At 31.8% G+C, this 14,480-nt stretch overlaps 1 protein-coding gene across 5 annotated transcripts in view; it reads left to right on the top strand.

Annotated features, from left to right (window-relative positions):
- Nucleotides 1–14,480, top strand: part of LOC130446124 (calcium/calmodulin-dependent protein kinase type II alpha chain) — a 164,966-nt gene that overhangs the window by 84,369 nt on the left and 66,117 nt on the right. The window lies entirely within an intron of this gene.

Here is a 14,480-nt window from a genome sequence, read left to right as displayed (position 1 = left end):
TCCTAATGTTTTCCACATGATTTTATCTTGTATCGTTTGCATCCAGTGTTATCGTGCTATTCTCTTGATAGAACCAGCGTTTCTGGGATCCCGTTACTTTTTTTCTGGTATCTTTTGGATGCTATATTGTGATCTTTGTATGTATTATCTTCTAAAATGACCTACACACTATCATTTCAACCTAGCTATATGCTTTATAATATCTGTATCCCCTATTTTCCCGTTTCTCGTTATAGATCCTATCTCTGAGCGAAATTCGTAACATAAAACCTTGCCTTTAGTGTTGTTTCTAATCTAATAAATTCTTACTGACACATGCAATCTTATTACTACTTTGCTGCATTTCATTTCCAAGTGTTAAAAAAAGGTATATTATCCAACATAATACAACAGAACTCAACAATATACAGTGCTTTTCAGATAAAAGTATCCACCTTTAATAACTTTTGTAATACTGGTATTTAGAAAAAATCCAAAAACACGTCAATTTATGTTGGAAGGGGCAAGCATTATGGCTTATTTAAACTTACTGGAAAAGCCACCCCCTCACCCCTAGCAGCATCCCCTTTATTTTTTTAAATTACTTTTCATATTTTTTATGTAAAATTTGGATACTCCTCTTTGAGCTGATTTCAAAAATGTATAATACTTGTAGGTTAAAGTGGTTAGTTTATGAGATAAACAATTTTTCTTTTAAGAGCACAAATTTTACTTATTATTTACTTTCACCTTATTTGCCTGTACTAAAATGGGTTGTACAACAGTTCAAACTCTTTAATCTTTTTAACTGTGCTATTTATTATGAAGTTACAATAAGTGTTCAAAATGAGTACCATTCACTTCCATACTATGGTATAATCTATTTTGAAATGCCTCTCTGACATTGCTTAATACGGCTGGATTTAATTGTCGACATTCATTTTCTATCCTCTCTCGTAAATCATCCAGAGATTCTGGTTGGGTAGCATAAACTTTTGTTTTTAAATACCCCCATAAAAAGAAGTCTAGGGGTGTTAAATCCGGTGACCTAGGTGGCCACTCCATCATCTGCCCCCTTCTACCTATCCAACGAGCGGGGAATGTTTCGTTTAAAAATTGTCGGACAGACATAGCATAGTGTGGGGGAGCTCCGTCTTGTTGAAATACCAGTAAATCTTCGGAAAGGTTATCATCATTTTCTATTATTGTTGTAATACGTGGGTCAACCCCTTCCCTGAGTAACTCAAGATATGATTCACCATTTAAATTTCCGTTGATGAAGAAAGGTCCGACAATGTGGTCACCTAGGATACCACACCAAACGTTTAACTTTTGGGGATGTTGTGTATGGAATTCACGCATAATATGTGGATCACTTTCAGCCCAATATCTACAATTATGCCTACTTACTAAGCCATTTAATGACCATGAGCATTCATCAGAAAAGCAAATATTGTTTAACAATTGTGGATTGTTATTGATAATTTGCGTCATTGATTCGCAAAACTCTAGACGACGATCAAAATCATCTTCATTCAACTCGTGCACCAACTTAACTTTGTATGGGTGGTACTTGAATTTATGTAGAACTCGGAAAACTGTAGAAGATGAAACACCGATCGCTCTACTTATTGTTGACAACGATTGGGGTTGTTGAGCCTCTAAGCTGACTTGCCCTAAAATTGCCACTTGGATTGCTTCGTTATTTACGAGTCCCTCTCGCTTATGCACTTTATTGCAAACAGACCCTGTTGTGGTAAATTTCTCCATCAGTTGAATTACATACTTATGAGTTGCATGTCTTCCGTCATGTAGTTCGTTAAATATTCTAGCAGCAGCTCTTGCACAATTATTATTTTGGTAGTATAAACCTACAATTTCAATTCTTTCTTGCAAAGAGTAAACCATTTCAGAGAAACAAAATAAATAATGTATCAAATTACACTATCAATAGTGACTACAAATTCTAGTTGACAATGTCAAACTTTAATAAAAAGTAGAGTTTTTTGTTGTTTGGATTTTTTAAGTAGAATAAATAGCACAGTTAAAAAGATTAAAGAGTTTGAACTGTTGTACAACCCATTTTAGTACAGGCAAATAAGGTGAAAGTAAATAATAAGTAAAATTTGTGCTCTTAAAAGAAAAATTGTTTATCTCATAAATTAACCACTTTAACCTACAAGTATTATACATTTTTGAAATTAGCTCAAAGAGGAGTATCCAAATTTTATATAAAAAATATGACAAGTAATTTAAAAAAATAAAGGGGATGCTGCTAGGGGTGGGTGGGTTTTCCAGTAAGTTTAAATAAGCCATAATGCTTGCCCCTTCCAACATAAATTGACGTGTTTTTGGATTTTTTCTAAATACCAGTATTACAAAAGTTATTAAAGGTGGATACTTTTATCTGAAAAGCACTGTATAACATTTCATTCTACACACACGTGCAATGACTATGAGCCTAGAAATTTTCAAACATTGGTTCATCACTCTGTGGCTTGATATTCTTACATCAATAGTCCGCATAGACTATTGTGCTCTATTGAATGTTTAAGTTTTATCAACAATATTTTACGTTTTTTATTTTGCATTTACACTCGTGTTTAACGAATTGAGTTTTTGATTGCTTCTTATGAAAACAGCTTCTACAAGATTAGAACCACTTACTATATGTACTATATTATATAAACGTTTCTAGGTACAACCATTGTTGTAGAATAGGGGTATGTGATTGGTAAATCTTTCCTCAACCCTACGCCCCATTTAGTTGCATCTAATTGCAGTTGGAAAAGTTGTATACTATAATATTGCAGTCCTGCACTCTAAGTCAAATATTATAAAGATACCCGAAATGGTTTTAAAATAATTTATATTTTAAGATGTTTAGGTTAGGTTAGGTCTTATTATTTTGAATTTAAAATGCAGTAGGTAAAATGTTTCCAATTATTAATAATACACCCTATTTAAGCTGAAACAATTCACAAAAATGTAGTAAGAACCTTGAATAGATTTTAAAATTGAACATTTATTAAAAAATATTGAAAACCGTCAGTATCAGAAAGTATATACATACAATTTTCAATTCTTTTAATTAAATGTGTTCCTCAATATTACAAAAAATTTTCTCATTATCACTGTCTAACTACAAAAAGTAAAAACTGTTGAATTTAGTTGTTTATATGCAAAGATTGAAATCAACTAAATTCAATTTAACAAATCATCAATTTTTCATGAAAAATTTCCCTTTCACAACGAATATGATAGACCCTGTATTGTTAACATTCATCCACATACCACTGGTTTATGTAGATTTACATGTAAAGTTTTAGATCATCCATATGCTGATAGTATTTACATCGATTCCATACGATGACGGGTAAAAATATCCATTTAAAATGTCACATATATGCCCACAGTTTGATTCTTATGCCTATATTCGTATTATCAAAAATAGAATATACAATGTATATTGCCATTATCAAAAATAAGTTAATCGCAGCCTATTAAGGAATAAAATTATCTTAACAATATTGGTGGGCGAAAAATTTCTTAATAAAAGTTTATATTATCTGCTATCTATCATTAAATGAGATCTTGTACAACAAAATATTCGAGTCTTAAACAGCTGATGTTTCTTTTCTAGTCTAATATATATAGAATCCTGAAAAGATCATTTATTATGATTAATTTTATTTATCTATTATCTATTCAAATTATTTACTGCCTAATACTAGGAAAACATAAACCTAGTGATAAAGTTTTCACTCTACACCAACACTATAGTCCAGTCATTTACGGTATTTCAACAAAATCGTGCCTCCATTCTTCCCAGAAACTCAGAAGCAAAGATATCTTTCAAAGTGTAAAAAAATGTTATTGGGAAGGGGACAAATTCATACCCAAGAATGAAACCTCCACTGAAATTTTGTTGTATCATTATTGTGTGAACATCCAGTTACCCTTAATTTTAAAAGTTAATACCACTGATTTTATTAATAAAAGTATTAAATGTACCTATGATTTTCGCATATATTATATTCTAAACACTTAACGGATTAATAGTATTAATTTAATTAAATGCATAAAGTCATGATAACGTTTCTGCACACATTTTAGGTGCATAAAAATATCTTCCTTCAAAACCTCTTACCCTGCTAAGATCTCAGTCATTATATAATAATATCGAAGTACTTACTCGTACACGTAAATCAGGATATACTGTCATATGTTAATACTTTGTTTGATTTAATGAACATTCATTCTAAAGTCTATTTATAGAAGAAAAATAATAACCCAAAACATAATATTCACGCATAGTGCACGTGATCACAATGTAAACGTGAGGTTTGGATTACTTTGGAAACTTTCTTATTTTTCTAAGGTATTCTCGCCTCCACACATTATTTCTATTTTTGTTTTCTATAATAAACTGTTCCTTCCTCCTTCCTGTTTCTTGTAATGCAATCCAATTTCTTTCAATATAAAATGTTGATTTTTTAAAATCCGACAAGTCCTTATCTTTGTTAACTACTTTTAGAATTTTAATAGCACTCTTGTACAAATCATCAATTCAATTGAAGGGAAATTGTTGCCTTGATGGATACTTTTTGGATCGGCCACTGAATTATTAGCTTTGTACTCATATTCGATTCGGTAGACACTTGAAGAACATACTTCTGTTTTGGAAATAACGTCATCAACAGTCTTGACATCATTTTCCTTCATTTTATTGTTATAAATATTCACAATATCTAGTTAGCCTAGACCAGTTCCTTGCATGAACAAAATATTGCGTTACCATAGCAACGAACAATAACTTATTAGAAGTGTCAGTGTAAAGTTTGATGACGTTAAAAAAGTAAACCAGAGCAACGCAATAAATTAAAAGAAAAAAGATGTTCACCGACGAAATTGTGAAAATCGAAAAAGCAACAATGGATGGAATGGCGACACTCTGGTTCTCCAAGACTTAAGAAGTTTCGTGATTTCGTTTCATGATTGATTTTTTGGATATGGGTAGAACTATAACAATAAATTCAATCGTGGTCACACTTCGCTACAAGATGAATTTCGTGAAGGTCGTCCCAAAACTGCTGTTGTGCCAGAAAACATCGATGCTATGGGTAATCTGATATTGCAAGATCGTCATGTGAGATACCGTGAGATTGAGGTATACTTGGGCATTAGTTCCACTGGCATATATTTGACTGTGAAATAGATTTGTTCGCGTTGGATACTGCATTATTTGATAATCGCAAAAACCTATCTAATCAAAAAAAGCTCGTTCTATTGGTGCAAAGAAATTCTTAAAAAATGCAATGACAGTACTTAAAAAAACGTCTATAAGATCGTGGTAGGCGACGAATCAAGGAAAAACTAAGCAAAAATCGACTGTATGGGCCGTTCAAGACGAGCTAAATTCAACTAAAGTTGTTCGCACACGAAGCACTTTGAAGCGAATGGTCCCCTTTTTTTTTGGAATAACTAGATATGTCGCCAACTTTTCATTAGAGCAGCAGAGAACGATCAATTCTGAATAGTAAACCAGCATTTGCATGCCAGAAGTGTGGAATAATCAGGGAAACCAATCACAGAAGTCTGATTTCTTCCTATTCTCATAGATCAACAATAAATTGTGAAAGTTTTTCAACACATAAAGAATCAGTTGAGGCGTTCAAATCGGAATGGAAAAAATGTTTCGACAATACGTATGTTTACTTCGACAAAAATTTCAGTTAATATTTAAACGCACACAGAAAAATATACTTTATGCATATCCATACGTAGTTCTTTGTATGGCTTAAGCTTAATCCATACTGACGCAGAATTTTATTCCCCATAAAAATGAATAAAATACTTAGTCACTACTGAGCACAAATCGATGATCTTTTTAAAAGTACAAAATAAATAAATTGTTTTACACCCTATGCTTATTCGAAGTTTATGTTGACTATTCCGTTAAATCCCACACTATATTTCGAAATTCCAGGTATAATAAGATTTGCTGTCGTAGAGAGCACAAATTTTTATGCCGTATTTTGTTATTTTTGTACGAAACCACAGTAGCCTCGAAATTTACTAAGCATTTCAATAATTATGTACGCTTTCATATCAACATATGGAACAGGAAAACTATAATGGAAACAAAATAAGCTAAAATTATATACATATAAAACTATGGGATTCGAATCTATTTTGAAATGCAGAATGCAATCATGTGCTCGTTATCTGTACTTTGTCATATGATACGTTATTTCAAATGATGTATGTAAAGGAATACACAGTCTATTAGAGATTTTATTATCAATTACTACTTTAATAACAAAATCGAGATGATATTAGAAACAATTTAAAAATATATTGTCGTCATGAAATTTCATATTATCCAAGAAGACGACGTATATACCTCCATAATTGTTTGCAAATGGAAGTGAGGATAGCGCGAGTGGGACGTCTGTGGGACGGTGGAAAGCATCGTTTACTGGTGTTCTATTTAGATCATATTAGAGCTTTCTAAAGAGAGGGACTCACTCACGCAACAGTTGAAGAAACTTTGGCTAAGCCCAAAGCCCAAGAAGCAGAATATATTAAATGATAAACGACAATTAAACCAAGTACATAAAAACCACTAGCAATATGATTCATAATCAACAAAAAAATACGGTAAACATCGGAGGTCATTTCTTCGAGATTGTTAACATATTTGTTTATCTTGGAGTGCTGACCTAACTCAACAGTAATACAATACCCGAAATAAGTCTGCGGCAAATGCTATTTTGGCTTATTTAGACATCCACAGATTAACATTTGTTTACTTAATATAGCATTGGAATTTTCATGTTTTTGTTTCTAGGTTTATACATAATGTGAAATAAACTGAGGTCTGAAAGTACATTATCCATAAATATGATTTGTATACACTAGCCATTATCCAAATTTGCAAAATGATTATCATTTTTTTTATTAATATACAGCCCTTCTACCTATAAGCAGAGTAATAAGTAAATTGTCTATAATATAGTGAGTCAGGAACCATCCATTGACGGTACTCTGAGAGTATTTATTATGGGAGATCTTCTGGCCATATTCTCTTCAATCTTCTCTTTGCTAGTGGCTGGTTGAATAGATTATTTATTAATTCATTGTTAAGGTCATTGAATCGATTTCTGTATATTGTGGAATAGTTCTTTATCATATATTTGATTAGTGGGATGTTCAGATCATTATGAATTAACATACGGTGTGTTTTCGATTGGAATATTTGGAGTATCTTCGTATTTGAAGGTTTACTGCAACTCCATATTTCTATTCCATGCGACCAAATTGGTATGAATATAGTTTTGTGGATGAGCAATTTATTTTTAAGTCTTAGTTGAAACCTTTTGTTAAGTAACCAGTGCATATCTAATCTAACTGTTTTGAATATGTTGTCCATGTAAGTTTTTAAAAATCAATTATGCCTTAGAAATCTTTCTGAGAAGTGTCTCTTATGTGGTAAATATGAAAAAAGTTATTGTTTATTTCTAAATCAGTTTTGACAAGTCAAGCACAATAGAAATACAATATTGTCTGGTAGTTCATTTTAACAGATTAATGTTGTTATTGATAGAACTTTGTTTATTAATGATAATCTTTCACTTGTGAAATGAACATAAAATGTTATATTACACTATAGGGGCCGAAAATTGAATTTTGGGCCATGATGAGGCGAAGTCAGAACCGAGATTTTGGCCCCTGTAGTACAATCGACTTTTCTTCATAGCCAGTCGAAAGTACGTACTATCATGCAGGTACAAAAGTACTTAAACAACTTGTTGTATTTGCCAAATAAAAAGTACTTTACTACAGCTAAAAATAAAAAGTTTTCGTTTTCCAAACAGCATTGCCAGACAGAATGTTTCAACGTATCGATTTGAAGTTAGGATAAGTTGTCTAAAACAGAATTTGAAATTTTAGGAAGCTTTTTGCCGGAAATTGGTGGTGAAGCTCTAGCATTAAGTGTACGAAAACTATTAATCTTCTTCACATACAGATAGTAGTATGAAAGCGCCTGACGATCCTGTACGACTAGAGTATAGTTAGTAGTTTCTGTGATGAAACCCAGCAGACATTATTTTCTAGTGTTCTATTCAAGAACCAATTCGCTTATGCCAGAAAGTTATTAATTCTTGTGATATACACATATGGGATAAGAGAATTCAATGATATTATCCAAAAAAGAATCAGTATAAATTTATGGTAAATATTTGCATAGGAACATTTGCAATCATTTAATAGAGCCATACTTTATGGACGGTACTTTGACTCCGCAGAAATATTTGTATTTTCTGCAAACCTAGCAATGGAACCTATTCGATCATGTAGCATAGCAAATTCCAATGAATTTATTATTCAAGCATGAGGAATGTAAAGTTTCCTGACAAATGGATTATACGGGAGGATCTATTTCAGTGGCTACTACGATCAAAGGATGTCAATCCTATAATTTTTTGGGAGGTGTTTTCAAAAATAAGTGGTTGTAACACCAATTGAATATTTATTAGATACACTTATGTGCACATTTCACTAAAATTAATCAAAAACCAGAAAACCAATCAGCCAAACGGCCCATTTCATCAAACTGCAACCAGAGTACATTTTCGTCAGCCAAAGGTGTGAGAAAGTTCGATAATTACTACGAGTTGTGTGTCAGTAACTTCAAGGCAATACTATATATCTGTTCACTAAACCAACATAGACAATAAAAAATAAATAAAAATTTTAAGTCGGTAGGCCTCTAATTCGAAAATGAGTACTTATATAGACAATTTTATATGAACTACTGAAATTATTTTGGCTCATCCTATATGCTCTTGACTTTTTCCCAATAAGTCCCAATTGGTTATTTTGGAATAACGGTAGAAGGTACAAAAAGATCTATTACTTTATTAGGACACTGTATAAGGGATGTACATTGTAAACTACTTATTAGGATTAAATTAGTTTCATTAAGCATGCACTCTTCTCTATTCTGAATAAACCAACCAGTTTATGTGGTACCTTAGGGACAACATTCTGATGTTAGTTAGTTAGTTAGGAAATTGAGTTCACCTTTAACCTTGTTGGTTGAGGGTTGAGTGTTTGAAAACCCTCTTGGGAATACTGCGGTTTTGTATTTGTCGCAGATTTTAGTATTATTCAGATTAATAATATTTTTATTTTAGAGCCGTCAACTATATTAGGTTTATAAGAAGAGCAAATAAGTTAATGTGACAAGAAACATTTAGTTGGACTAAAATAAACGTCATTGGGTGAAATTTCTTTATCGAAACTCTTCTATAATATCAGGTAGTCATGGACAATCTTATCATATTTTAAGGATACAAGATGTCATTCAACTTTCGAACGCCAAACAATTGTACAAGTTTATAGCAACTTATCATTTCTTATTTCGAAATGACTTTATTTGAGACTTAAATGACTGGACTATTGAATCTTTTCATATTTCTGAGAAGCATTTGGATTAGCAAATTTGAGCTAGGCTAGACTTCCTTTGAAGCCCAAAGTGAGCAAGTAGCAAAATTTCATTTATCCATGCTTGTTTTGCGTTGACAAACATTTCGCTAAGTATTACACTTTATTCGGAAAATACCAACTGATCAACTTTAAACATAAAACACAAAGAGTGACTAAATCTATGGAACGCCTCAATTAATATCGTTGTCAGATCTTTACTTCTTCCGGACAAATAACGAACTTCGTTATTTCAAATGGATAACCCTGTATATTTTTCCCTTTTCGAAATCTTTATTATTTTTCATTTGATGTTCCCTATACCTAAAGGCCATAATTTCGGAGTTATACCTACATTTGCGTTATCTCTACTGAAGTTAAAATAATACATGACGTTTGAATAAATTATTATTGTTGGAGTTTATTGAAAGTCAAAATGGATCTGAAAAAGAACGAATTGATATTTGAATGATATTAGGAAATGGTGATAGGCGTAGAAGTCAACAAGAAACATTTAATATCTTTAATAATTTATATCCTAACCGAAATCCCATATGAAGATCTACATATTGAATACACTGTCTACACCAACACTTACAATTACACTGCCTGACGCGCGTTTCGATAACCAAGTTATCGTTTTCAGAGACTGAAGGTTTCCTTTCCCGCGAAAATTAATTCTAGCGGGAAAAAACTCCTTGGCGGGAATATTCACGCTCATTCTTTGACTACTGAACTATAGAGTGGGCTGTAAAGAATTTGCCCTTTGTTCCTATTTAAGCTACTCTTACATCATTTCAATGCTCTCAAATGCATCCAACAATTTATTATTGGATAAATTTTTTAACAATTTTACACTATTAATATTTATCTCATGATTGTGACTGGCAGCGTGATCGGCAATACTTGATTTTCCGGTCCGTCCATACTTCAAATGAGCTATGTGCTCTTTAAACCGGACAATAACGGATCTCTTAGTCTGTCCAATATACTTTCCGTCACAATCACCACAGCTTATTTCATATTTCCAAATTTGGTTTTTAACCTGGCTTGCCCAACAATTGTTTTAAGATATTGTTGCATTTATAAACCAATTTGAAACCCACTCTGCTGAATATTCCTTCCAATCCTTTTGTATAAAGAGGATTGAAAGGTATCAAAGCAAATTTTTCTTGTTTTTCACTTTTGGTTTAGAAAACAGTGGTTTCACATAGATATTTCTCAAACATTTGGCGATTGATTAACCTATTGACAATTCTTTTATAATAACCGTTCAGTACAACTACATCCTCAATGAAGAATTTTTCCTTATTGTATCTCTCGAAGTGGAAAATGGATTAACCGATGTACCAGGAAATGGAGACTGGTCATCTTATATTGGATGCAATGAAAAGAATCAGCCGGGATGTACCTGCACGTAGCAGTATTTTTCCTAAATACATCAAATTCTAACCTATTACTATTCCTAATTACTAATGTATCTAAAAATGGAAACTGTCCATTATTTTCCATTTCATAGGTGAACTTTAAAGATGAATATTTTGAGTTGAATACCAAAATGAATTTTTCCCATTGCTGTTCCTACGTCTTGCTTGTAGACTTCGTGGTTGTACTGAAAATAGTTTCGTTCCGTACATATTTTTGTTAACTGTAAATATTCTTCTATTACATCAGCTCCCAAATTATAAGATCTCATTAAGTTCTCAAGGTATACGAATGTCTGTGGGATCGGCACGATGGGATATAATGAACTTACATCAAAGGAGATTAAAATTTCCTCCTCCTTCTTCGTTAACCACCTGGAAATATTATAACTAGATGTACAAATTGTTGAAACAATAGGTCTCATTGCCTTCCCTGCTTTGTGAATTTTGGGAAGGCAGTAGAGCTTTGACAATGTTGGATTACTTTCCGATAACTTATGCCTGAGTGTACCGGTGACAAGGTTCTTACAATTTCTAAAATTTTAAAATAATAATAATGAATTCCATACATACAGAATAACGTGGGTTCGAGAGTTGTTAGATGACGATTTTGATGGACGTGAAGATGTTGCAGACCTAATGATGAAAAAATGTTACAATCAAAACAATCCAAATTTTTTGACTAATGTTATGTTTTGCGTGGCCACTTGTCGTATTAATGTAAACGTAATCTGCATAATTGTAGATACTGGTCACGTTACGCTCCTCGTTAGATGCGTTAATCCTACACCGAATATCCTGAAAAACTGAATGTATGGGCTGGAATAATAGGCGATGAACTAATTGGTCCCTTTTTCACTATTTAGAATTACCACAGAGATAAAAAGAATTGAGCAGCCATGGATGCTGCAAAATGTATTGCAAAATTCTACTTCACAAATGTGGATCTACTTCTTATATGATACAAACATTTAAAGATTTGTTGTTGTGGGTTTTCTTCGCCATGATTTGGATAAATATTAAATATTTTACTGAACCGTTTTCGTTTAACTTTTTACTAACTTACTGACACTAGACCTCGTTACGAGATTTGTATTAGCACATAAATTATAAAAGAATATTCAAATTGAACAAGTTTATTCAATCGTAGCCATCTATATGTACAATATTTTTTTCAACTTTGATGGAGATAGTGTAAATGTAGCTTTAACTACGAAATTATGGCATTTAGGTATAGAGAATATTACATGAAAAATAATCAGTATTTATTAACGATTTCTAGAAACACAAAATATATAAGCTGATCCATTTGAAATAACAAGGTTCATTATTTTTCCGGCCATAATACCGACCGTATCACAAGAGCCGTTTCGGAGATAATGGGGCGTTCCATACATAAAACTCACTCTGTATATTTTCGTTATTTTACGAAGAAAACTTGATTATCGAAACGCACTTCAAATATTATTATTTTGTACGGAGCGTTTCATCTTACTTAAAAATTAGTAATTCGGAAATTTTCTAATAAATGTAAGCTTTAATTATTTAAATCTCTTCTTTACTTTGTGAATAATTACTTCGAAACAATGGCATCAAATAAGAAATAGATTCTTTATAGTCTTCACTCTATTTCCCAATCATGAACTAGAAACTAATTAATTTCAGATCAGTAAGACTCGAAAATTTTCTAGGAGGAACTGAATGAGCTTTGTATTTCGTAACACTCCTCTATTCATTCTCTGTTTCACATCAAGGAATAAATCATTGTTTTTATGTAAAAGAAGGAAATATAAATATATAAATAGATTATGATGGATGAATTTTCCACTTTGGTTTCAAAAAATAAATAATAATAAATCAAACGTTTCAAATATAATATTTTTTTTCAAATTTCCAATTGTGATGGTATTTTAATTATTCAATTGATTTACATCGATTGGCGATATTGAAAGTGGTTCTTCGTAATATCGTCGTTAGATTTACCAATTAAACGATAATTAGTTGAATTGTTTTTAAATAATGTGCCAAATTTTTCGGCTTAGTTAACTTTCACAAGTCTAAATATGTATAGTTTGCAAAAGAATGTTAAAATTCTAGATTTGTGCTATATATAAGTACGTAACTGAAGTTATTATGGAACGTCAACAAAAAAAGTTTCCAAGATCGTCTCCAGGGAACGTAGCCGTTATCTTAAACTTTTTAAGTCATGCTGAATTTATAGATAGATTCAGATTTATCAATTAAACCAATATTTATAAATCTGAATTTTATTTTAATAATATTTTTAGTTGAACACTTTTTTGTGTAGATATTTATTAAAACATGGTGACTGTATGCGTGTGTCAAAGAAAAGAGATTGGAAACCATAGATTTTCTTGAATGATCCTGGAGAAATATCGATTGATACAACTTTGATAAAATTTGCAAGTAGATCTGAAATAAGTGAAAAGTTTAATTTACTTTGTAAACTTGTTGATTCTAAAATATAAAAGAGCTCGTCTTTAATTTATCGAGTCTATTTATATAGACTAGATAACAAAACATTCAATAGAATGAGCACATTGTTCAGGGAATGATCAGATCAACAGATAAATTTGCGATCATTATTGATGAATCGAATACCGTAAACAAAAAATCAACTCTGATTTTGTATGCTCGAACTTGTTTAAAAGACTTAAGTATAGAAGCCCCTGTTCATTTATTTTGGACCTCGTTGAACTTAAAAATGTAAATTTATGAGGCTATCATTAAATGCTTGAGTGCTACAAAATTCATGAAATTGTGCTGCAAAATAGATTTGTTGCTTTATCTTCAGGCGAATGTGAGAGAGTGTTTTCTCAGATGAACCTCATCTAAACTGAATCCAGGGCATCTTTGTGAACACAAATTGTTTCCTCACTACTTTTTATGTAGCTAGATGGGCCTACACTCACTTGTTTTAACCTTTCAAAGTTTGTGGATTCTTGGCTTCTTCTGGGACGGCACTCCGCTTTGGATACTAACACACACAGAGAGAGAGGCATAAACTATGATAACCATACCAAGCTTAGGACAATTTTATAGAATGAAATGTGATATCTATTTTGGTTCAATAATTGTAGAAGTGAAGCATTGTTTCATTATAAATATTAATGCCAGAAAATTGTAAACCCAAAATATTAAAAGCTAGTAAAATATTGTTGAATATATGTATTTTTCTTCCCAAATTTGTTCTAAAAACTCAAAAAACATCCAACCATATAATAAAGGTACATTATTAGCATCTTTTTGAGTTGAACGGTAGTCAAGAGGCCTACAAAATATGTTGAAGTCACAGTCTAGTGGATCCACATTAAAAATTATTATCACTAGACCATAGTAAGAAAATTTGTACCATAGCAGTTTCAGTCAATTCAAATTAAGACTGCTGAGATAATTTTTTGTATCTTCTGTTTCCTACAGATGGTTCGAAAAGCGTAAAAATATCGTATTTAAAGTCAATATTCTACTAATGCGTACATACAAGGACACAAGTACAACCCATATGACCAATAGTTCACAGTACTGGTACCTTTTTATCACAAATCATGCACTGATCACAATAAT

The sequence above is a fragment of the Diorhabda sublineata genome, chromosome 1 (assembly GCF_026230105.1).
Source record: "Diorhabda sublineata isolate icDioSubl1.1 chromosome 1, icDioSubl1.1, whole genome shotgun sequence".
Taxonomy (NCBI): Eukaryota; Metazoa; Arthropoda; class Insecta; order Coleoptera; family Chrysomelidae; genus Diorhabda; species Diorhabda sublineata.
The sequence above is the reverse complement of the archived record's forward strand: the minus strand, read 5'-3'. Positions and strand labels throughout refer to the sequence as shown.